This window comes from Hyperolius riggenbachi, chromosome 7, assembly GCF_040937935.1.
Source record: "Hyperolius riggenbachi isolate aHypRig1 chromosome 7, aHypRig1.pri, whole genome shotgun sequence".
Classification (NCBI taxonomy): Eukaryota; Metazoa; Chordata; class Amphibia; order Anura; family Hyperoliidae; genus Hyperolius; species Hyperolius riggenbachi.
Window position 1 is genome coordinate 288,810,460 of NC_090652.1, and position 22,856 is coordinate 288,833,315.

The following is a 22,856-nucleotide window of genomic DNA, read 5'->3' on the forward strand; positions in this document are numbered from 1 at the left end:
CCCTGCCGTGGCATTTTCCTTCACAGCTAAACTTTTGAATCCAACTTTCGGCATAAATCTATTCCTAGCCCCGCGCAGCACTTGTTTATGTCTAGAGCTAAAGTTTCCTGACTACCCGTTGTCAAGAGACCTCTTACCAGCCAATTCCTGCAGCACAGTCCTGCAGGGTGTGAGCTTCCAAGGGTCAGTGCACACCAAAAACCGCTAGCGGATCCGCAAAGCTGTTTCTAAGAGCGATTCTAGGCATCTTTAGAGAGATTTTCTAAACATGTCTAGTGTTTTTAAGAGCGTTTTTGAGTAGCAGATGTTATATTGTTACAGTAAAGCTGTTACTGAACAGCTTCTGTAACAAAAATGCTTGGAAAACTGCTCTGATCTAGTGTTTTTCACAGCAGTTTTCCACTTTCCTATACTTTACATTGAGGCAGAACCGCTTCAGAAATTTCAAAAATGCTGCAGGAGCCGAGTTTGCATTTGGGGGAAAACGAGCCGCTCTGGGGGATTTGGGGGAAAACGAGCCCCCCCGAAAGCGTTTAAAAAAACTCTCAGAGCCGCTCTTGGTGTGCACCAGCCCTGAGACAGATGTGTCTGAGCCCCGCCTCCTTCCAGTCTGAACAACAGAGGTCTATGATCCACCCCCTAACAGTTTTAACAATCTGATGATCTCATGTTAAAGGGTATTTTAAGTGAAAAGCGAAAGTGATTTTTGTACCGAATCCACAGCCCTGCTCACATGACATGTCAGCGTATCACATGCTGAAAGCCAGTAATGGGATGTCATGTGATGCATGTTACGTGACACCGTTACCATGGAGACACAATGCAGGAAGCAGCATGTCAAACATAAACATATATTTCCTGAACCCTGTGTTTAACCACTTCACCACTGAGGGGTTTTACCCCCTGAGCACCAGAGCAATTTTCACCTTTCAGCGCTCCTTCCATTCATTCGTCTATAACTTTATCATTACTTATCGCAATGAAATGAACTATATCTTGTTTTTTCCGCCACCAATTAGGCTTTCTTTAGGTGGGACATTATGCCAAGAATTATTTTTTTCTAAATGTGTTTTAATGGGAAAATAGGAAAAATGTGGGGAAAAAAATAATTATTTTTCAGTTTTCGGCCATTATAGTTTTTAAATAATGCATGCTACTGTAATTAAAACCCATGAAACGTATTTGCCCTTTTGTCCCGGTTATAAAACCATTTAAATTATGTCCCTATCACAATGTTTGGCGCCAATATTTTATTTGGAAATAAAGGTGCATTTTTTTCATTTTTGCGTCCATCCCTAATTACAAGCCCATAGCTTATAAAGTAACAGTGTTATACCCTCTTGACATAGATATTTAAAAAGTTCAGTCCCTAAGGTAACTATTTATGTATTTTTTTTAATTGTAAATTTTTTAAAAAAAATTTTAATTACAAAAAAAAAAAAAAAAAAAGGGGAGTGTGGGAGGTAATGAGTTAATTTTATGTGTAAAAGTCATTTATTTGTATGTGAAAAATGTGTAGGGTGTAGTTTACTATTTGGCCACAAGATGGCCACAGTAACTTTTTGGTTTAATGCGACCTCCAAGCTTTCTTCCGGAAGCTTGGAGGAAGTATAAGGAGGCTGGACACGTGAGTTTTTGCTCACAATGATTGCGCTGCCCATAGGAGAGCAGCTGATCATTGCGGGGCTTAGATCAACGAACGGGAATGGATTTTCCCGTTCATTGATCTCTGGGCGAGTGGGCGGCGGCGTGTTTACTAGCGGCGGGCGGCGTGTTTACGAGCGGGAGCGCGGGCAGCGTCGGGAACGCGGAAAGTACGTGTTTCTCCGTCCCTGGTTGTTAAAGGATGGAAAAAGGGGCGGAGAAATACGTACGCGCGGGGGTAAAGTGGTTAAAGAGAGTCTTAAGCCAGATTAAAAATGGCTTTTTAGCTTATATTTAGCAGGGGCATGTTTGCTCCTGCTAAAACGCCGCTATCCCGCGGCATAACAAGGGGTCTTTACCACCCAAATCCCCCCTGCTACCTCCGGGGAGTGCTTCCGTGTGAGGCAGGGCTATGAGCTGCAGCCCTGCCTCACACACGTCTATCAGCGGCGGATCTCCGCCTCTCTCCCGCCCCTCTGTCTACCTTCGCTGAGAGGGGCGGAGATCCGACAGATGCATGTGAGGCACGGCTGCAGTTTATAGCCCTGCCTCACACGGAAGCGCACAGGGGCAGCAAAATCCACAACCAAGAAAGTAGTGGATTTTGCAGGGGGGAAAAGACCCCTCATTATGCCGCTGGATAGCGGCGTTTTAGCAGGGGCAAACATGCCCCTGCTGAATATAAGCTAAAAAGCCATTTTTAATCTGGCTTCAGACTCTCTTTAAAGGGAACCTTAAAGTGTACCAGCTGCTGGAGATACGCAAACAGCGCACTTCTCTTGCGTAGACTGGCTCCGACTGACGTGACGGAATCCGGTTAACGAAGATGCGGGCAACGGAGGACTGCGGCGTGGGATCGATCCAGACGGATGGGAATGTAGGAAGTCCCAGATATGTATATATTTTTTTCCTTTTGTCAGCTCTGAGTCCCTTTAACTGTGATCAAAAAGTTTCACTTGCCTGGGGCTTCCCCAAGCAGCCGTCCTGTGCCCTCGTCGGTCCTCGACTATCTTCCAGTCCCTTGCCGTGGGCTGTTTTCGTTTTTTGGCCGACTGAGAGCCGGCCTATGGCCACACGCATCCTTGAACGCGTTTCTGTCAAGTGCGTCCTGCACAGACACACATTAAGAGAAACCTCAGCCCCTCCGTCTGCGCAGGGTGTGCTTGAAGACGAGAACGCAAACAAGGGGCCAACTCTAAGTCGGCTGAAAACGAAACCAACCTGCGGCAGGGGACCGGAGGATAGTTGAGGACCGGCGAGGGCACAGGACGCCTGCAGCCCCAGGTAAGTGAAACATCAAGGTTCCCTTTAATGAAAATTCTCACAAAATACATCATCTAAACCCTAGGTTCTCAACGTGTGGTACGCGTACCCCAGGGGGTACTTCTGTTGATTCCAGGGGGTACTCAGGCTTGATATACTTAACCAAGAATAACAAATTTAGAGTTTTAGTAAAGGATAAATCTTATTTAAACAACACCAAGTTAGTGTTTTATCTAATTAAAAGCAATAGTAAATGCTTATAAATTGTTTAGAACCAATTATCATGTTTATCGATTAAATATATATTTGTCAAGGGGTACTTGTGGTAATGTTCACCATGCTAGGGGGTACTTGGTGAGTACAGGGTTTTAAAAGGGGTACATACCAATAAAATGTTGAGAAACACTGATCTAAACCACACAAACACACAATGGGCTCTATTCTCAAAGAGCCAGATTTTCCGCAAAATTTTACCGCTATATTCCCGCCAGCGGTAAACTCCGCATTTTTTCCACATTCACTAATATTTTCCGCATGTTTTCCGCATGCGGGAAAAAAAGATGCGGAAACAGCTATTAATCATGCGGGATTGATGCGGTAAAAAGGTCGCATGAAAAAATGTTTAAAAAAAAAAGTTAAAGTCCAGCAAGCACAGCCCTTAAGCCTCCACACTTCATTAAAGTCAATGGGATTCGGAATATATCACCTACTACTTGTAGGTGATAAAAAATCGGTAATTAACGACGAAATGATGCGCCTGAACATTTTTGAGAATTGATCTTTTATTGCGGAAAATACCGACTTTTGCGGAAAGTTCTCCGCATGAATCTCGCACTTTTACCACACTTTTTCCGCATGCGGGAAAAACATGCGGAAAATTTAGAGAATGCAAACTTGACGGTATTTTGGGTGCAAACTTCCCGCATGTACTTTACCGCATGCGGGAAGTCTTTGAGAATAGAGCCCAATGTATGTGTTCTCCCACTCATACACACACTTTGCTTCATTGGCTTGGTATCATTATCTTTCTGGATGAGTAGAATAGGCACATTTGCTGGTTTATGGATCATTATGCCCTCTCATCGGTTTCTGTTTGCTTCACTGCCCCTGGGGCTCCTCCATGATAGATTCCAATTCATCCTGCAGTGATTGTACTGTCCTCTAGGGTCGCTGTAGCAGGCGTATAGCTGTTGCATATATCGGGAGATTGTGATGGCAGGAGAGGCAATCACAGTGCAGACACTCTCCCACTGCTACAGCTCCCCTAGAGGTGAGCAGATTTACTGCATACAGGAAGTGCACCAGAAGTGCCAATACCGCCCGTGAACGTGAGATCTCTATCATCTCTGCATCGATGGGAAGCAGGTAGGGATGGATGTTTTCAGCAAAAGTATATACAGTATACTTTAGCAACTGAATATATGAAAAGTAATGCTGTTTGAAGCTATTGTGCTTATACATAGCTAGCTATAGCTGGCTCACATACACATAGCTCTCAACTGTCTCTCTTTTAGAGGGACAGTCCCTCTTTGGGAGCCCCGTCCCTCTGTCTCTCTTTTTCCTCCTCATTTGTTCCTCTTTCAGCACTTTGTCCCTCTTTCTATGTAAATATATATATATATTTCTTTACTAAAAAATGTGTTTGCCTCTAAACTTTATTCCCATCCTTTAAATGGATATATTACTAATTTTAAAATGTTAATATGAAGGAAAATGCACCAGGAGAGAAAGGACCAATGTGGTTTGAATTATAAAACAACATATTTTTCTTATAAAATCTTTATGGTATGCGTGACTAGGGTTGTAACAGGGGCGTGACTAGGGGTGTGACAGGGGCGTGGCTTAAGTGTCCCTCTTTCTCATCTCAAAAAGTTGGGTGGTATGCATACATTAGGTTTTTGCTGTTTATTTTATAACTAGTGACCTTAGCCCAGTTAAAAACAGGCTACGTCTGTCATCGCTTATTCGCTGTGCGCGCAGGTGAGCTGCACGCTAGCATGCGCACATTTCCGCCCCTCCTGGCCCCCCGCCACGTCATTCCCCCAGCTCTCCTCAGTGTCTGTGCGTCCCTCACAGGGACATGGGATGCAGAGACACTTGCGTTTTATCAGGTAGGATGTGCACTTAAATAGAGTGACCAGATTTTTGTGGGTCCAACCTGGGACGGGGAGGGGGGCGTGGGGGGGGGCGGCGCGCGCAGCGGCGAAAAGTGGGGAGGACTGAGGAGCGCGCAGCGCCGAAGCCCGGGGGGGGGGGCGGCGAAAAATGGGCGTGGCCATGACACTGTATGGGCGGAGATAACGTAATGATGTAACAGCGAGGCATAAGAAAGCAGTGTTTACGCCATGATGTGGACAAACAAGACTTTGCATCATGGGTGTGCAGAAACTGTGTGATGCTAATAGTATACCGTAACCACAAAGCAGCAAACATAGCCATCTATGGCCATTAAATAATAAATGCAGTAACAGTTACCCCGGACACCAGAAAATAAACGCAATAGGCAACATGTCAGCACAAAATAACCGCAATGCGGGCAACATGTCAGTATAAAATAAATACAATGCGGGCAAACATGTCAGTATAAAATAAATGCAATGCGGGCAAACATGTCAGTACAAAATAAACGCAATGCGGGCAAACATGTCAGTACAAAATAAACGCAATGTGGGCAAACATGTCAGCACAAAATAACCGCAATGCGGGCAACATGTCAGTATAAAATAAATGCAATGCGGGCAAACATGTCAGTATAAAATAAACGCAATGCGGGCAACATGTCAGTACAAAATAAACGCAATGCGGGCAACATGTCAGTACAAAATAAACGCAATGCGGGCAAACATTTCACCAGAAAAGAAACGCAATGCGGGCAAACATTTCACCAGGCAAGAAAGGCAATGCGGGCAAACATTTCACCAGGCAAGAAACGCACTGCGGGCAAACATTTCACCAGAAAGGAAACGCAATGCGGGCAAACATTTCACCAGAAAGGAAACGCAATGCGGGCAAACATTTCACCAGAAAGGAAACGCAATGCGGGCAAACATTTCACCAGGCAAGAAACGCACTGCGGGCAAACATTTCACCAGGCAAGAAACGCACTGCGGGCAAACACTTCACCAGGCAAGAAATGCACTGCGGGCAAACATTTCACCAGGCAAGAAACGCACTGCGGGCAAACATTTCACCAGGCAAGAAACGCACTGCGGGCAAACATTTCACCAGGCAAGAAACGCACTGCGGGCAAACATTTCACCAGGCAAGAAACGCACTGCGGGCAAACACTTCACCAGGCAAGAAACGCACTGCGGGCAAACACTTCACCAGGCAAGAAACGCACTGCGGGCAAACATTTCACCAGGCAAGAAACGCACTGCGGGCAAACATTTCACCAGGCAAGAAACGCACTGCGGGCAAACATTTCACCAGGCAAGAAACGCACTGCGGGCAAACACTTCACCAGGCAAGAAACGTAATGCGGGCAAACATTTCACCAGGCAAGAAACGCACTGCGGGCAAACATTTCACCAGGCAAGAAACGCACTGCGGGCAAACATTTCACCAGAAAGGAAACGCAATGCGGGCAAACATTTCACCAGAAAGGAAACGCAATGCGGGCAAACATTTCACCAGGCAAGAAACGCACTGCGGGCAAACATTTCACCAGGCAAGAAACGCACTGCGGGCAAACATTTCACCAGGCAAGAAACGCACTGCGGGCAAACATTTCACCAGGCAAGAAACGCACTGCGGGCAAACACTTCACCAGGCAAGAAACGTAATGCGGGCAAACATTTCACCAGGCAAGAAACGCAATGCGGGCAAAGTTCACCTGGAAAAGAAAGCATTTACTCACCTGGCAGAAGTGTCCGGCCTCTGGCGCGCTGCTCCCGGGACCACCTTCCTCCTGAAGTATCCCGTGCTGACAGGGCTACAGCAAGATGGCGCCCGAAGCCCTGTACTGGAGACACATAGTCTCCGGTACAGGGCTTCGGCAGCCATCTTGCCATAGCCCTGCTCGCCTGCCTGTGTCGGAGCAGACACCGGAAGAGGAGGCTGGAGCGGGGCTGCAGGCAATGAACTGGCACGGCGTCTATAGACGCCGCTGCCAGTTCATGCGGAGAGAGTGGCCAGAGTCCCGAGGCCGGGACGTCCCGCTGCTGAAAGCGGGACGTTTTCCCGGGACCTCATGCTGCCTGGGACAGCGGACCCCGAATCCGGGACGCGTCCCGGGCAATCCGGGACGTCTGGTCACTCTAACTTAAAGCGGAACTGTAGATAAGTTTCAAACACACTCTTTCACTTACCTGGGGCTTTTACAAGCCCCCAGCAGCTGTCCTGTCCAACGTCGGTCCTCCATGAGCCTTCGTTCTCCCACCGCAATCTACTTTCACCGCTGGGCCACTGCGCCTGCGCGGCTCTGGCCACGCTTATGCTTTCTTCACGTTCCCCTCTGCAATAGCAGTATTGTGGCGGGGAACGTGAAGAATAGATATGCGTGGCAGGGCTGTGCTGGCCTCAACTTACAAGTCAAGGAACAGAGCGGCGGCGGGAGAACGGAGGCTCGTGGAGGATCGGCATGGCACAGGACGGCTGCTGGGGGCTTACAGAAGCTCCAGGTAAGTGAAACCGTGTGTTTGATACATATCTACAGTTCCACTTTAAGCCGAATACTATGAGCAGATTGTGTAGGTAAATACTTCATAGAGGTGGTAAAATTGGTAAGTGATTGGCATAATTAAAGGCAGGCTTTAGTGAAAGCAAATGGGGCCTAGAGGTTAAAGTGTAGACTAGACTAAACATCACTAGGAGAGCTGGGCTACATACCAATATACAGTAAATAATTGCTGTATATTGGTTTCATCATCAGAAACACAACCTATAGCTATATAAATAGCTATAAACACAGCCTATAGGTATATAAATAGCTATACGCTGTGTTTCTGATGCTGAAACTAGGAAAATTACAGTGAAAGATGGTATCTTGAATAATTTACTGCATTCTACTATATGTCACTACCAGGGGCGTAACTAGAAATTGCAGGCCCCCTGCAAAAATTTGGATGTCCCCCCTGGGGCTCGCTCAGGGCCATTTTGGGAAGCAGGAGGGGTCGCAGCATGAGGGGAGAGCATTGGATACCTACATTGGCTGGGAGGGGGGTCCAATAGGTGGCAGCGGCAGGAACACAGGCATACCTCTGTGTTCCACCGCAGAGGTCCGATCTCTAAGTGCTACACGCTACTTCCTGTTTATCAGGAAGTAGCAACCTGTCCAGTTTGGCGCCCGCTCCGCAGGGGACCCCAGGAGACTGGCTGAGAGCAAAGCTGCAGTGAGGGACACATAAGCTTCTAGGGGCTGGAGGAAGCCCCAGGTAAGTAAATCTGATTTTATTTTATTTGCCTCATATATCCTTTAAAACAAAAGGTATGTGCAATAATTCAGCTTTAAAGAGACTCAGAGATGAGTCTTCCGGTAACAGTAAAAAAGGGCGCAGGAGGCTAGTGGACAAATCGGGCGCCGCCATTCACTCCCATAATAAATATCGTTTAATGGGCGCCCGATAGGAAAAAAGGGCGCCGGAGAAAAATAACGTTTTAAAAGCGGCGCCCGGAGACTTAATGTTTTATTACTGCTTCTCATGATTACACATTATTTAATGATTTATACATTTTTTAATATTATTTTTAAACGAAAAACAGTGCAATATTTTTTTCAAACATTATTTTTAAACGAAAAACAGTACAATTTTTTTTTTTACATTATTTTTAAATGAAAAAAACGCACAATGGGCTTGATTCACAAAGCGGTGCAAAGTGTTTGCACGCCTGTGAAAAGCCCTTTATCACGCCTAAACTCAGTTTAGGCGTGATAAGAAGAAACTTGCGCGATCTCCCACGCGCAAAGTTTTGCGCGCGTAGCGCACCGCGCTGCGCGCGCAGTGTACCGTGCTTCGCGCGCAGCGTCCATTGAGCCCTATGGGACTTTGCGCGCGGTGCGCTACGCACGCAAAACTTTGCGCGCGGGAGCTTCGCGCGAAGAGCAGCACAAATCGGTGATAACTCAGCTTTGCACGGCTTATCACGCCTAAAGTCTTTTAGGCGTGATAACTGAGTTATCACCGCTTTGTGAATCAGGGCCAATATGTTTTTGAAACTTTAATAATGCTTATCACAGGGGGGTCTTAGGTTTAGGCACCAACAGGGGGGTCTTAGGTTTAGGCACCAACAGGGGGGTCTTAGGTTTAGGCACCAACAGGGGGGTCTTAGGTTTAGGCACCAACAGGGGGGTCTTAGGTTTAAGCACCAACAGGGGGGTCTTAGGTTTAGGCACCACCAGGGGGGTCTTAGGTTTAGGCACCAACAGGGGGGGTCTTAGGTTTAGGCACCAACAGGGGGGTCTTAGGTTTAGGCACCAACAGGGGGGTCTTAGGTTTAGGCACTAACAGGGGGGTCTAGGGGTTAGGGGTAGGTACAGGGAGGGTTACTTAGGCACCAACAGGGGGCTCTTAGGTTTAGGCATCAACAGGGGGGTCTAGGGGTTAGGGGTAGGTACAGGGAGGGTTACTTAGTAATTTTTTTTTTAAACGTTATTATACGTTTCACTATTTAAACGAAAGATTAACGTTTTTACAATTGCCGATTTAATGCACATTATTTAATGATTTATAACTTTATAAAACATTAATTTTAAACGAAATACAGTACAATACATTTTTAAACGTTATCCATGCTTATCGTTTAAAACCCCGCGCCCTTTTTTCCCAGCGCCCCTTTTTAACGTACGCGAGTCTTCCTGTCTTTTTTACTCACTGGGGCCTCCACCAGCCCCATAAGCATGGCTGTGTCCCTTGCCGTCCTCCTGCGATCTCCCGTTCAGCGGCCCGTCAACTCAGTCGGACTCAGTGTGACTGAGTGATGTCAGCCGGGGCCTTCTGTGCTTGCGCAGAAGGTCTGCCGCTGATGTCACTGAGCCGCTAACCGGGGCTCACCGTGGCTGAACGGGACATCGTAGGAGGATCGCGAGGGACACATCCATGCTTATGGGGGCTGGAGGAAGCCCCGGGTAAGTAAAAAAAAAAGGCAGGAAGACTCTTTGTCTGTTTTAAAGAGGAAATTTAACCCAAGACTAAACTTACTCCCAATCAGTAGCTGTTATCCCCTTTCCCACAAGAAATCTTTACCTTTTCTCCTGTAGATCATCAGGGGGTCTGTGTGGCCGATATTGTAGCGGAATCCCTCCCACAGTGTCATGTCCTGACAGTTTGCTGTCCGTGAACCTTTTTTTACATTGGGGGAAATTACAGCTTTTTCCAACTGCCAAGCAGTCAGTATCGCCCTCTGTGTTTAGAACGCTCAGTAATGAACATTCCGCACAGATCACCTGGCAGGACTTACACTACCATTGATACTTTTCAGAATGTAAATCAGGGAGGGGAAATATTTTACAATGAGCAAACACTGACTGAATCATTTATAAAAAAAAAATGTAAAAAAAAAGCAATTTTTTTCATGATGTTATTTTCACTACATTTCCTCTTTAAAGGATAACTGTAATGAAAGTGATATGGAGGCTGCCATATATATTTTCTGTTCAATATCAGTTGCCTGTCCATCCTGCTGATCCTCTGCCTCTTAGGGCCCGTTTCCCGTTGTCTGCATGCGGATTTGCATAACCAATACAAGGGGATGGCCCTGTTTCCACTTGTCAGTTTTTTCCTGCGTTTTTCTGTGCAGGATTTTTCTGCACGGTAGATCCTGCAGAATTGCGTGTGGAATGCAGGCGATTCGCAGGCTATGTATTTGATAGGGAAAATGCACATGCACATAATGTAAATTGAACCAGGCAGTGACATGGTTAAATCGTCAGCATTGGAATCCCGGTGATTCGCACCGCACTAGTGGAAACGAGCCCTAATACTTTTAGCCACAGAGCCCAGTGTACTCCCCAGTAGGCCTGAACGATTTTAGGAAAAAATTGAATTGAGCGATTTCTGTCCGAAATTGCGATTTTGATTCACGATTTACTTCAAATCAAGCTTTGTTCCCCCTCTTTGCCTGTTTGTTCCCTCTCTGTCCCCCTGTCTCTCTTTGTGCCCCCTTTGCCTGTTTATGCCTCCTCTGTGTCTCTCTCTTGCCCCCTTTGTGTCTCTGTGCCCGCTCTGTTTCTCTCTGTGTCTCTCTGTGCCTCCTCTGTCCCCCAAGCTGCATCAGTTCTGGACATAGCTTCAAGCACGAGTCCAGCGATGGCCGTCTATCCACTTTACCTCCTGCAGGCTCTAATGCACGGAATACTTCCTGTATGTCACGTGACATACAGGAACCCGGAGTTTTGCCAAGCATGAGAGCTGGCAGACGGTGATAGAGGACGGACAGCATTGGACTCGTGCGGAAAGTATGTCCAACGCTGTGGTCCGCACGCGCCGGGACTTTGGGGAAGTTTGAAGCCACTTCTTTAAACTTCCCCATGTGGAAATGACGGGATCACGATAATTGCCGCTTTGACGATTCCGAAATTGTGATCTTGGTGATCGCGATTTCGATTTAAATTCGATTTATCTTTCAGGCCTACTCCCCAGGGTCTTTTAGGCGAATGCTCCACCGGCTAATTTTGATGAGCACCCGGCTGTTATCGGCTCACCTCCTCATCCTCCTCCTATGCTGTAAGCAGAGTTTCACCGCCCTGAATTCCCCCCTCACACCTCACTTGGCTACTTTTTCATGCCGCCCGGCTGGAAAATATTTCTGGGGAGAACACTGGACCCTGAACAAGCGTGCAGCAGATCAGATGCTTGTTTCTGGTGTGATTCAGACACTACTGCAGCCAAATAGACCAGCAGGGCTGCCGGGCAACTGGTATTGTTTAAAAGGAAATAAACATGGCAGCCTCCATATACTTCTCACTTCAGTTGTCCTGCATCACTCCTGAATATGCAAATCATCTCTTTTTGCCCCTGAAAGCCAGGCTGCGCATCCAGCACCGCTGGTGTATAGTGATCCTATGGGTAATACTTTTTACAGAGCCACATCAATCCAACATGTATACCACCTATTTCGTACTTTCTAGTCCTCATCAGTGCATGACATGGATTGATAAGTCTCTATGGGATAGTGCTTGGACCAGTACTAAGGAATATCCAGGCAGGGGCGTACCTGGGTAATATAGAGCCTATGGCTAACACTGAAATTGCCCCCCGCCCAATCAGAGCCCCTTTCCCCTCTAAAACAGCATCCTATCTCACATACATACACATGTTATGGTTGTGTGTGTGATTTTTGGCTCGGGATATTGCTGAAGTTCCTTTTTTGGAAATATCTCATTACCTCTCTGTTCTCTTTTCTAACACTAAGCCAAGAAGAGAAAAGGGAGACCGAGAGCCCAATATAGTGTAGTATGTTGTATAAATAGAGAAAAATGTTAAAAGTAAGTATTATACTTACAAACCTGGGTTGCTCTAAGGCAACCACTGTATACGCAGGTGGGGAGATTAAGCCTGACCCCACTCAGGACTAAGATGTCGCTCTCTGTAGATAGGAAAAGAGGGTATATCACCCTTCCACCAAGGGTGGACAACTTAATATGCAAGGATACAGAGGCGCCAGTAGGATAAAACAAGATAAAAGGTTTAAAACGGTTTAGGTGGCGGTGGTGGACCGTCCACACACAAACAGAAAAAAAATCGCTGTTGATTGTAGAAAAAAAAAAAATTCACAATGTATTCACATACTCCTACATAAAAGTGCAACGCGTTTCACGGGCAAACATCCCGCTTCATCAGGCAATAAACGGTATCTCACAGCTCTGAGTATATTGATAGCTTGGCACCTCTGTACAGAGGTGCCAAGCTATCAATATACTCAGAGCTGTGAGATACTCCGTTCGTTTATTGCCTGATGAAGCGGGATGTTTGCCCGTGAAACGCGTTGCACTTTTATGTAGGAGTATGTGAATACATTGTGAATTTTTTTTTTTTTTTCTACAATCAACAGCGATTTTTTTTCTGTTTGTGTGTGGACGGTCCACCACCTAAACCGTTTTAAACCTTTTATCTTGTTTTATCCTACTGGCGCCTCTGTATCCTTGCATAACACTAAGCCAAGTGTGCCCTACATACATAAATTAAGTAGCCATGTTCCCCTGATAACAGAGTTAATGTGATTTGAGATATGAGTTACAAGGAGGCACGAGGGCAGGCATGGCAGCACAGCACAGGGGCAGGCATGGTGGTGTAGCACACGGGCGGGCATGGCGGCGCAGCACAGGAGGCAAGCATGGTGGCACAGCACACGGGCGGGCATGGCGGCGCAGCACAGGGGCAGGCATGGTGGTGCAGCACACGGGCAGGCATGGCGGCACAGCACACGGGCAGGCATAGCGGCACAGCACGGAGCAGGCATGGCAGCACAGCACGGGTGCAGGCATGGCAGCACAGCACAGGGGCAGGCATGGCGGCACAGCACAGGAGCAGGCATGGCGGCACAGGGGCAGGCATGGTGGTGCAGTACGGGCTGGCATGGTGGTGCAGCACAGGGGCAGGCATGGCAGCACAGCACACGGGCAGGCATGGCGGCACAGCACGGAGCAGGCATGGCAGCACAGCACAGGGGCAGGCATGGCAGCACAGCACAGGAGGAAGCATGGCGGTGCAGCACAGGGGTAAGCATGGTGGTGCAGCCCTGGGGCGGGCATGGTGGCGCAGCACAGGGGCAGGCATGGTGGCGCAGCACAGGGGCAGGCATGGTGGCGCAGCACAGGGGCAGGCATGGCAGCACAGCACAGGGGCAGGCATGGTGGCGCAGCACAGGGGCAGGCATGGTGGCGCAGCACAGGGGCAGGCATGGTGGCGCAGCACAGGGGCAGGCATGGTGGTGCAGCACACGGGCAGGCATGGCGGCACAGCACGGAGCAGGCATGGCAGCACAGCACGGGGGCAGGCATGGCAGCACAGCACAGGGGCAGGCATGGCGGCACAGCACAGGGGCAGGCATGGCGGCACAGGGGCAGGCATGGTGGTGCAGTATGAGCTGGCATGGTGGTGCAGCACAGGGGCAGGCATGGCGGCACAGCACAGGAGCAAGCATGGCGGTGCAGCACAGGGGTAAGCATGGTGGTGCAGCACTGGGGCGGGCATGGTGGTGCAGCACAGGGGCAGGCATGGTGGCGCAGCACAGGGGCAGGCATGGTGGCGCAGCACAGGGGCAGGCATGGTGGTGCAGCACAGGGGTAGGCATGGCGGCGCATCACAGGGGCAAGCATGGTGGCGCAGCACACAAGCAGGCATGGCGGCACAGCACACGGGCAGGCATGGCGGCACAGCACGGAGCAGGCATGGCAGCACAGCACGAGGGCAGGCATGGCAGCACAGCACGGGGGCAGGCATGGCAGCACAGCACGGGGCAGGCATGGCAGCACAGCACGAGGGTAGGCGTGGCGGCACAGCACGGGGGCAGGCATGGCAGCACAGCACGAGGGCAGGCATGGCAGCACAGCACGGGGGCAGGCATGGCAGAACAGCACGGGGCAGGCATGGCAGCACAGCACGAGGGTAGGCGTGGCGGCACAGCACGGGGGCAGGCATGGCAGCACAGCACGAGGGTAGGCGTGGCGGCACAGCACGGGGGCAGGCATGGCGGCACAGCACACAGGCAGGCATGGCAGCACAGCACGAGGGTAGGCGTGGCGGCACAGCACGGGGGCAGGCATGGCAGCACAGCACGGGGGCAGGCATGGCAGCACAGCACGAGGGCAGGCATGGCAGCACAGCACGGGGGCAGGCATGGCAGAACAGCACGGGGCAGGCATGGCAGCACAGCACGAGGGTAGGCGTGGCGGCACAGCACGGGGGCAGGCATGGCAGCACAGCACGAGGGTAGGCGTGGCGGCACAGCACGGGGGCAGGCATGGCGGCACAGCACACAGGCAGGCATGGCAGCACAGCACGAGGGTAGGCGTGGCGGCACAGCACGGGGGCAGGCATGGCAGCACAGCACGGGGGCAGGCATGGCGGCACAGCACAGGGGCAGGCATGGCGGCACAGCACAGGGGCAGGCATGGCGGCACAGCACAGAGGCAGGCATGGCGGCACAGCACACGGGCAGGCATGGTGGCACAGCACACGGGCAGGCATGGCGGCACAGCACGGGGGCAGGGATGGCAGCACAGCACAGGGGCAGGCATGGCGGCACAGCACAGGGGCAGGCATGGCGGCACAGCACAGAGGCAGGCATGGCGGCACAGCACATGGGCAGGCATGGTGGCACAGCACACGGGCGGGCATGGCGGCGCAGCACAGGGGCAGGCATGGTGGTGCAGCACACGGGCAGGCATGGCAGCACAGCACGGGGGCAGGGATGGCAGCACAGCACGGGGGCAGGGATGGCAGCACAGCACAGGGGCAGGGATGGCAGCACAGCATGGGGGCAGGCATGGCAGCACAGCACGGGGGCAGGGATGGCAGCACAGCACTAGGGCAGGGATGGCAGCACAGCACGGGGGCAGGGATGGCAGCACAGCACGGGGGCAGGGATGGCAGCACAGCACGGGGGCAGGCATGGCAGCACAGCACGGGGGCAGGCATGGTGGTACAGCACAGGGGCAGGCATGGCGGTGCAACACAGGGGTAAGCATGGTGGTGCAGCACTGGGGCGGGCATGGTGGTGCAGCACAGGGGCAGGCATGGTGGTGCAGCACAAGGGTAAGCATGGCGGCACAGTACAGGGGCAGGCATGGGGTAGCAGTAGAGGAGGCAGGCATGGTGGCGCAGCACAGGGGCAGGCATGGTGGCGCAGCACAGGGGCATGCATGGTGGCGCAGCACAGGGGCAAGCATGGCGTCGCACAGGGGCGGGCATGGTGGTGCAGCTCAGGGGCGGGCATGGCAGCACAGCACAGGGGCAGGCATGGCGGCGCAGCACAGGGGCAGGCATGGCAGCACAGCACTGGGGCAGGCATGGTGGCACAGCACAGGGGCAGGCATGGTGGCGCAGCACAGGGGCAGGCATGGTGGTACAGCACAGGGGCAGGCATGGCGGTGCAACACAGGGGTAAGCATGGTGGTGCAGCACTGGGGCGGGCATGGTGGTGCAGCACAGGGGCAGGCATGGTGGTGCAGCACAAGGGTAAGCATGGCGGCACAGTACAGGGGCAGGCATGGGGTAGCAGTAGAGGAGGCAGGCATGGTGGCGCAGCACAGGGGCAGGCATGGTGGCGCAGCACAGGGGCATGCATGGTGGCGCAGCACAGGGGCGGGCATGGTGGTGCAGCTCAGGGGCGGGCATGGCAGCACAGCACAGGGGCAGGCATGGCGGCGCAGCACAGGGGCAGGCATGGCAGCACAGCACTGGGGCAGGCATGGTGGCACAGCACAGGGGCAGGCATGGTGGCGCAGCACAGGGACAGGCATGGTGGCGCAGCACAGGGACAGGCATGGTGGTGCAGCACTGGGGCAGGCATAGCGGCACAGCACAGGGACAGGCATGGGGGTGCAGCACTGGGGCAGGCATGGCGGCACAGCACAGGGGCGGGCATGGTGGTGCAGCACAGGGGCGGGCATGGCGGCACAGCACACGGGCAGGCATGGCGGCACAGCACGGGGCAGGCATGGCAGCGCAGCACGAGGGTAGACGTGGCGGCACAGCACGGGGGCAGGCATGGTGGCACAGCACGGAGCAGGCATGGCAGCACAGCACGGGGGCAGGCATGGCAGCACAGCACAAGGGCAGGCATGGCGGCACAGCACAGGGCCAGGCATGGCGGCACAGCACAAGGCCAGGCATGGCGGCACAGCACACGGGCAGGCATGGCGGCACAGCACGGGGCAGGCATGGCAGCACAGCACGAGGGTAGGCGTGGCGGCACAGCACGAGGGCAGGCATGGCGGCACAGCACGGGGGCAGGCATGGCAGCACAGCACAGGGGCAGGCATGGCGGCACAGCACAGGGGCAGGCATGGCGGCACAGCACAGAGGCAGGCATGGCGGCACAGCACAAGGGCAAGCATGGCGGCAGAGCACAGGGGCAGGCATGGCGGCAAAGCACAGGGACAGGCATGGCGGCACAGCACAGGGGCAGGCATGGCGGCACAGCATAGGGGCAGGCATGGCGGCACAGCACAGGGGCAGGCATGGTGGTGCAGCACAGGGGTAAGCATGGCGGCACAGTACAGGGGCAGGCATGGCAGCACAGCACGGGGGCAAGCATGGTCGGCACAGTACAGGGGCAGGCATGGCGGCACAGCACAGGGGCAAGCATGGTGGTGCAGCACAGGGGCAGGCATGGTGGTGCAGGCATGGGGTAGCAGCACAGGGGCAGGCATGGGGGCACAGCACAGAGGCAGGCATGGCAGCGCAGTGCAGGGGCAAGCATGGTGGCGCAGCACAGGGGCAGGCATGGTGGCGCAGCACAGGGGCATGCATGATGGCGCAGCACAGGGGCATGCATGGCGGCGCATCACAGGGGCAAGCATGGCGGCGCAGCACAGGGGCATGCATGGCAGCACAGCACAGAGGCAGGCATGATTGTGCAGCACAGGAATAGGCATGGCGGCTCAGGACAGGGGTAGGCATGTGGGTGCAGCACAGGAGGCATGCATGGGGGTGCAGCACAGGGGCAGGCATGGTGGCACAGCACAGGGGCAGGCATGGTGGCGCAGCACAGGCTGAGGCGATACACCTGCTATTGCTGGAATTCTGTTTTGCCCCCACGTTTATTGCCTGATGAAGCGGGCTTGGCCTGCGAAACGCGTTGCACTTTTGGGATACTATATAATAAATGTGATTGCTACTTTTCAGACAGTCTTTCGTGTCTGCTTTATGGAGGTAAGTCCACCACTTCCTCCTAGCAAATTTTAATGGTTTTATCCACTTTTATTCTGCTGGCGCCTCTGTACCCAGACAGCTCATGGTGACCCAGAAGCACTAGGAAAGTACATTTATCATTTAAAACTCTTGAGTGATTCCTGTATGCACAGCGGCGCATCATGCAGCAAAAATCGTCAAAAATGACTGAATAAAAATATTGCAAGAACAGCTAAAATTCAGAGTTGGAATGAATCGATGCACGCTTCTGGATCAGCAGCTTTAAGCTGTGCCTTAAATAAAATGTCCTTTTTCTCTCTTTTCTTTTGACAATGTCCTTTTTAAGGAGACTATCACAGAGGAACGCGAACGCTGCACATGATATAACAGTGGAGTTTTTTATGGACTCGCTGAAGCAGATGGTTTCACCCCAGAGGGGAAATGTAATACTCAGTATTAGGTGAAAGGCTACACCAAACGTACGGAATCCGGCCCGCCTGCCCAGCCGAAGCCAGGAGACACAAAAGTTCCATTTAGCTGTGTTTAAATTATTACTAAAGCCCCATCTCGAAAGGCGAAGAGCGCGCCAGCGCCCGACGCACTTGTCCACATCCCTCATTATTTAAAATATATACGTTTTATATTTCAGCAGAGATGGTCCCTGTGACCCGAAAAGGGACAATTATCAGAGAGAAGCTGTGTGACATTTTTCTGAGGAGACCCTGGAATTCATTTAAAGAGAATAGTGCTGTGGGGGTTCTGTGTGAGACTACGGCAAAAAGCGCAGAAGGAAGAGCGAGCTGTTTTAACGCGAGACTACGCTTCTAATATATGAGGGTCGCTTCAGGCCCGACGGGGGGAAATGGGGACAGGTTAAAGGGGGGCTCCAATTTTATACTCTAGGAGATGAAAATGCACAATTATACCATCTGAGTCTTTCTGCATAGTATCTTTAACCACTTGCCGACCAAGTGATTTCCTATTGATCTGTGCTGGGTGGGCTCTTCAGCCCCCAGCACAGATCGTGTTGCAGGCAAGGCGATCAGACTTCCCCCCCTTTTTTCCCCACTAGGGGGATGTCCTGCTGGGGGGGTCTGATCGCCGCCGCTCTGCTGTGCCTTGCAGGGGGGGCTCCTCAAAGCCCCCCTCCGCAGCGCTATTCCCCCCTCCCTCTCCTTCCCTCCCTCTCCCGGGCTCTGTGGGAAGTACAGAACGGCGATACGTCCTGTACCACCTCTGATAGGCTTCAGCCTATCAGACGGCGGCAATCCCCGGCCTATCAGAGGCCGGGGATCGCCGATCTCCTTTACGCCGCTGCTGCAGCGCCGTGCAGTGTAAACTCCGGGGATTTCTTCCCCGCGTGTTTACATTTCGCCTGCGAGCCGCGATCGGAGGCTCGCAGGCAGTTCATGGAGACACCCTCCGTGAACTGTCATGTTCGAGCGGCCGTTTCCATGGAAACCCACAGACAACCAGTTTACGCCAATTGGCGTTAGCTGGTCATCAAGAGATTAATGGACCGGGGTTAGGATGCGGAACTAGGAGCTCAGATTCACGTGGTTACCTGAGAGGAGTTCTGAGCTGTGTGGAAAGTGGAAGAGCATGCCATTTTGCTCGCAGTGGAGGGACTACAAGTGCCATGCCGGGGCCCAGCTAAACGGGGAGAGCCCGTATCTAAAAAACTCTATGCTTAATACTGAAAGAATGGAATCTGTGAGTGTAATTTTATTTTTTAACATAATAAATGTCGCTGGTTTTATGCTATGTGAGGCGTTTGTTTTGAGGTAATACTCATATGGAAGTTGGAATCCGCTCTGCAAGGAATAAGGAGGAGTGTCTGGTACCCAGTGGTGACATTCATCAGTTCGGTGTGGTGGGGGACGGCCCAAAGTGTCCCAAGGCGCTGATAGACCTGAGTGGAGTTCTTAATATTTGGCCAGTGTCTGTTCACCGAGTGCTGGTGGAGGTGATAGGAAGATTGGAAGTAGTGGATAGCGTGATCCCTTGGCAGATGTGGACTTGTTTATATGGACATTCTAACCTGAGTATTGCCATCTAGTAAAAGTTGTGTTAAGCGCTACCTTCTGGGAAAGAGTACTGTATATAAGAAGAAGGGGCTGCTCCAACTTATTGGACCCAATAGGCATCCATAGTGAATTTGGTGTAGCGCTGTACACCTTGTATGTGTTATAGGTTAAAGGACCACTCCAGTGAAAAAAGTAAACTGTTAAAATCTGACAGGTTTTGGACTAGTTCATCTCCTCATAGGTGACTCCTTTGGGTTTTCTTTGTTTTAAAAGGCATTCCTGAATGGCAGTTGCTAAGTTTTACTACCAAAATAGTGAGTAGGGAGGCTGGCTGGTATCTTACTATTTTGACAGTTAAACTGCCAGGAAATGCTTTTGAAAACAAAGAAAACCTGTAACTTTTAATGACATCCCATAAAAGAACAGTGTATGCGGTCTCGGTCTCGAGAAAGCCCATATTGCAGAGCGAAACAAGCGTCGACTCGTCCTCTGCGCCTCTCTAACTACGTGTGCCTGATGAGTATACCACTGGTGGGCCATTTTTAAAGCTGCATAGACTGTTCTTATATGGGATGTCATTAAAAGTTCTGGATCTTTTTTTCTTGTTGATGTTATTGATGGACTATTCTTTTTGGATGTTGCACCACCATTAAAAAAGGAGTTATTGGTAATGCAGCTGCTATTGGTGTGCACTCGCCACATTTTTCTTTCCTGCATGTGTTACTGCACAGCCATGGTAAGGCAGACCCTGAGTGGGTCTGTGCTACTGCACAGGCATGGTGCCGCCGACTCTGAGCAGGTCCATGCTACTGTGCAGGCATGGTGCCGCCGACTCCGAGCAGGTCCATGCTACTGTGCAGGCATGGTGCCGCCGACTCCGAGCAGGTCCATGCTACTGTGCAGGCATGGTGCCGCTGACTCCGAGCAGGTCCATGCTACTGTGCAGGCATGGTGCGGCCGACTCCGAGCAGGTCCATGCTACTGTGCAGGCATGGTGCGGCCGACTCCGAGCAGGTCCATGCTACTGCACAGGCATGGTGCCGCAGACTCCGAGCAGGCCCATGCTCCTGTGCAGGCATGGTGCCGCCGACTCCGAGCAGGTCCATGTTACTGCACAGCCGTGGTGAGGCAGACCCTGTGTGGGTCTGTGCTACTGCGCAGGCATGGTGCCACCGACTCCGAGCAGGTCCATGCTACTGCGCAGGCATGGTGCCGCCGACTCCGAGCAGGTACATGCTACTGCGCAGGCATGGTGCCGCCGACTCCGAGCAGGTTCATGCTACTGCGCAGGCATGGTGCCGCCAACCCTGAGGGGTTCCATGCTACTGCGCAGGCGTGTTGTGGCTGGCCCCGAGCAGGTCCTTGCTACTGCGCAGGCATGGTGCGGCCGACTCCGAGCAGGTCCGTGCTACTGCGCATGTATGATGCTCCCAACCCTAAGGGGGTCCGTGCTACTACGCAGGCGTGTTGTGGCGGACCCCAAGCAGGTCTGTGCTACTGCACAGGTGTGGTGAGGCACGACTTCAGGCGGGTCCATGCTACTGTGCAAGCGTGGTGCGGCTGACCCGAGCAGGTATGTGCCACCTCGCAGGCATGGTGCGGCCTACCCCAAGCAGGTTCATACTTCTGCACAGGAGTGGTGCAGCCGACTTCAAGTGGGTCCGTGCTGCTGCGCAAGCGTGGTGTGGCTGACCTAAGCAGGTCTGTTCTACTGCAAAGGCATGGTGTGGCCTACCCTGAGCGGGTCCGTGCTACTGTGCAAGCGTGGTGCTGTTAACTCAGAGCGAGTCCATGCTACTGTGCAAACGTGGTGGTGTTGACTCAGAGCGGGTTTGTGCTACTGTGCGGGAGTGGTGCGGCTGACCCAAGCGGGTCTGTGCTACTGTGCTGGCATGGTGCGGCCTATCTCAAGCGGGTCCATGCTACTGAGCAAGCGTGGTGCTGTTGACTCAGAATGGGAACTGTGCAAGAGTGGTGCGGCCGAGTCTAAGCGGGTCCCTGCTACTGCGCAGGCGTGGTGTGGCTGACCCCGAGCGGGTTCGTGCTGCTGCGCAGGCGTGGTGTGGCCGATCCCATGCGGGTCCATGCTACTGTGCAGGTGTGGTGCAGCCAACCACATGCGGGTCAATGCTACTGTGCAAGCCTGGCACGGCCGACCCCGAGCGGGTCCGTGCTACTGAGATCTGATCTGTGGTCTAAGTGACGGGACAGGCATGGCACTAGAGCACAAGGACAGGCATGGTGCTCCGTGGTGCTGTGGCGCCCGTGGCACGAGCCTTGCCAATTCCCCTCTAGTTACACCATTGCTACTTAAGCCAAACGACCTGAATGGCATATGGCCGGCTGTTTATTAAAAGGATATAAAGATTCAGCCTCCCTAGTCATGTTGGTTTCTATAACAATGACGTCCGCACATCGAGGTCACATTGATCGATGGCAGAGGAAAGGATGAGTCACTCCGGTCTGAATGACGCTACACTCAGACCGACACCTAAACACAACAGTTCAGGGGCTTCTGTGCAGCCAAATGGTGCAGCCCTCACATGTGGCGCCAGAGCTGCTCATTCAGTGTGCTACTGAAACGATTGGGAATTGAAAGCTTTAAAGGAATACTATCCATTAAAACAACTTTATTTTTTAATGCTGTATGTAAGGGCGCACATTACCACAAGTACTAGGAACAGTTTCCTCCCTCACACAGCTCTGCCTCTCTGCTGTGAAATTCTCTGTCAATTTTAGATACGAAAGTGTCTGGCTCTTAGAGGGCTAGACCATGTCCCTGCACAGGGGGGTTGCTATCAACTCCTCAGTGTACAGTTCAATGCTAGGTACACGCCATACAATTTTCTGACCGATTTACCTGCCAGATCGATTATTTCCAACATGTTCGATCTGAATTTCGATCGATTTTTCGATCTTTTTTGATCATTTTTTATCGATTTTGATAGAACTGAATGAAAATCAATCAAACACGTCACACACACGCCGGTGTAATATGCGCCGGCAGCATGTATGGGGCTAATGGAAGAGCAGCTGATTAGGACAATGGATGGGCACCGCGACACAGGACAGGTAATGTATAAACGCACACATGTACATTTATACACGGGAAACAGCATCGGGGGGT

At 52.0% G+C, this 22,856-nt stretch overlaps 1 protein-coding gene across 4 annotated transcripts in view; it reads left to right on the forward strand.

Moving 5' to 3' along the window:
- The window catches only part of LOC137525094 (histamine N-methyltransferase B-like), a 431,596-nt gene that overhangs the window by 14,460 nt on the left and 394,280 nt on the right, over positions 1-22,856 (forward strand). For 2 of the 4 annotated variants that reach the window (XM_068245892.1, XM_068245897.1), the window contains exon 1: positions 4,199-4,272. The exons of 1 other annotated variant lie outside the window; for it this stretch is intronic. The gene's annotated coding sequence lies outside the window, so the exon portion shown is untranslated. Of the gene's footprint in view, positions 1-4,198; positions 4,273-22,856 lie in introns of those variants that run through there. One more of the 4 variants, XM_068245896.1, reaches the window with a different exon arrangement.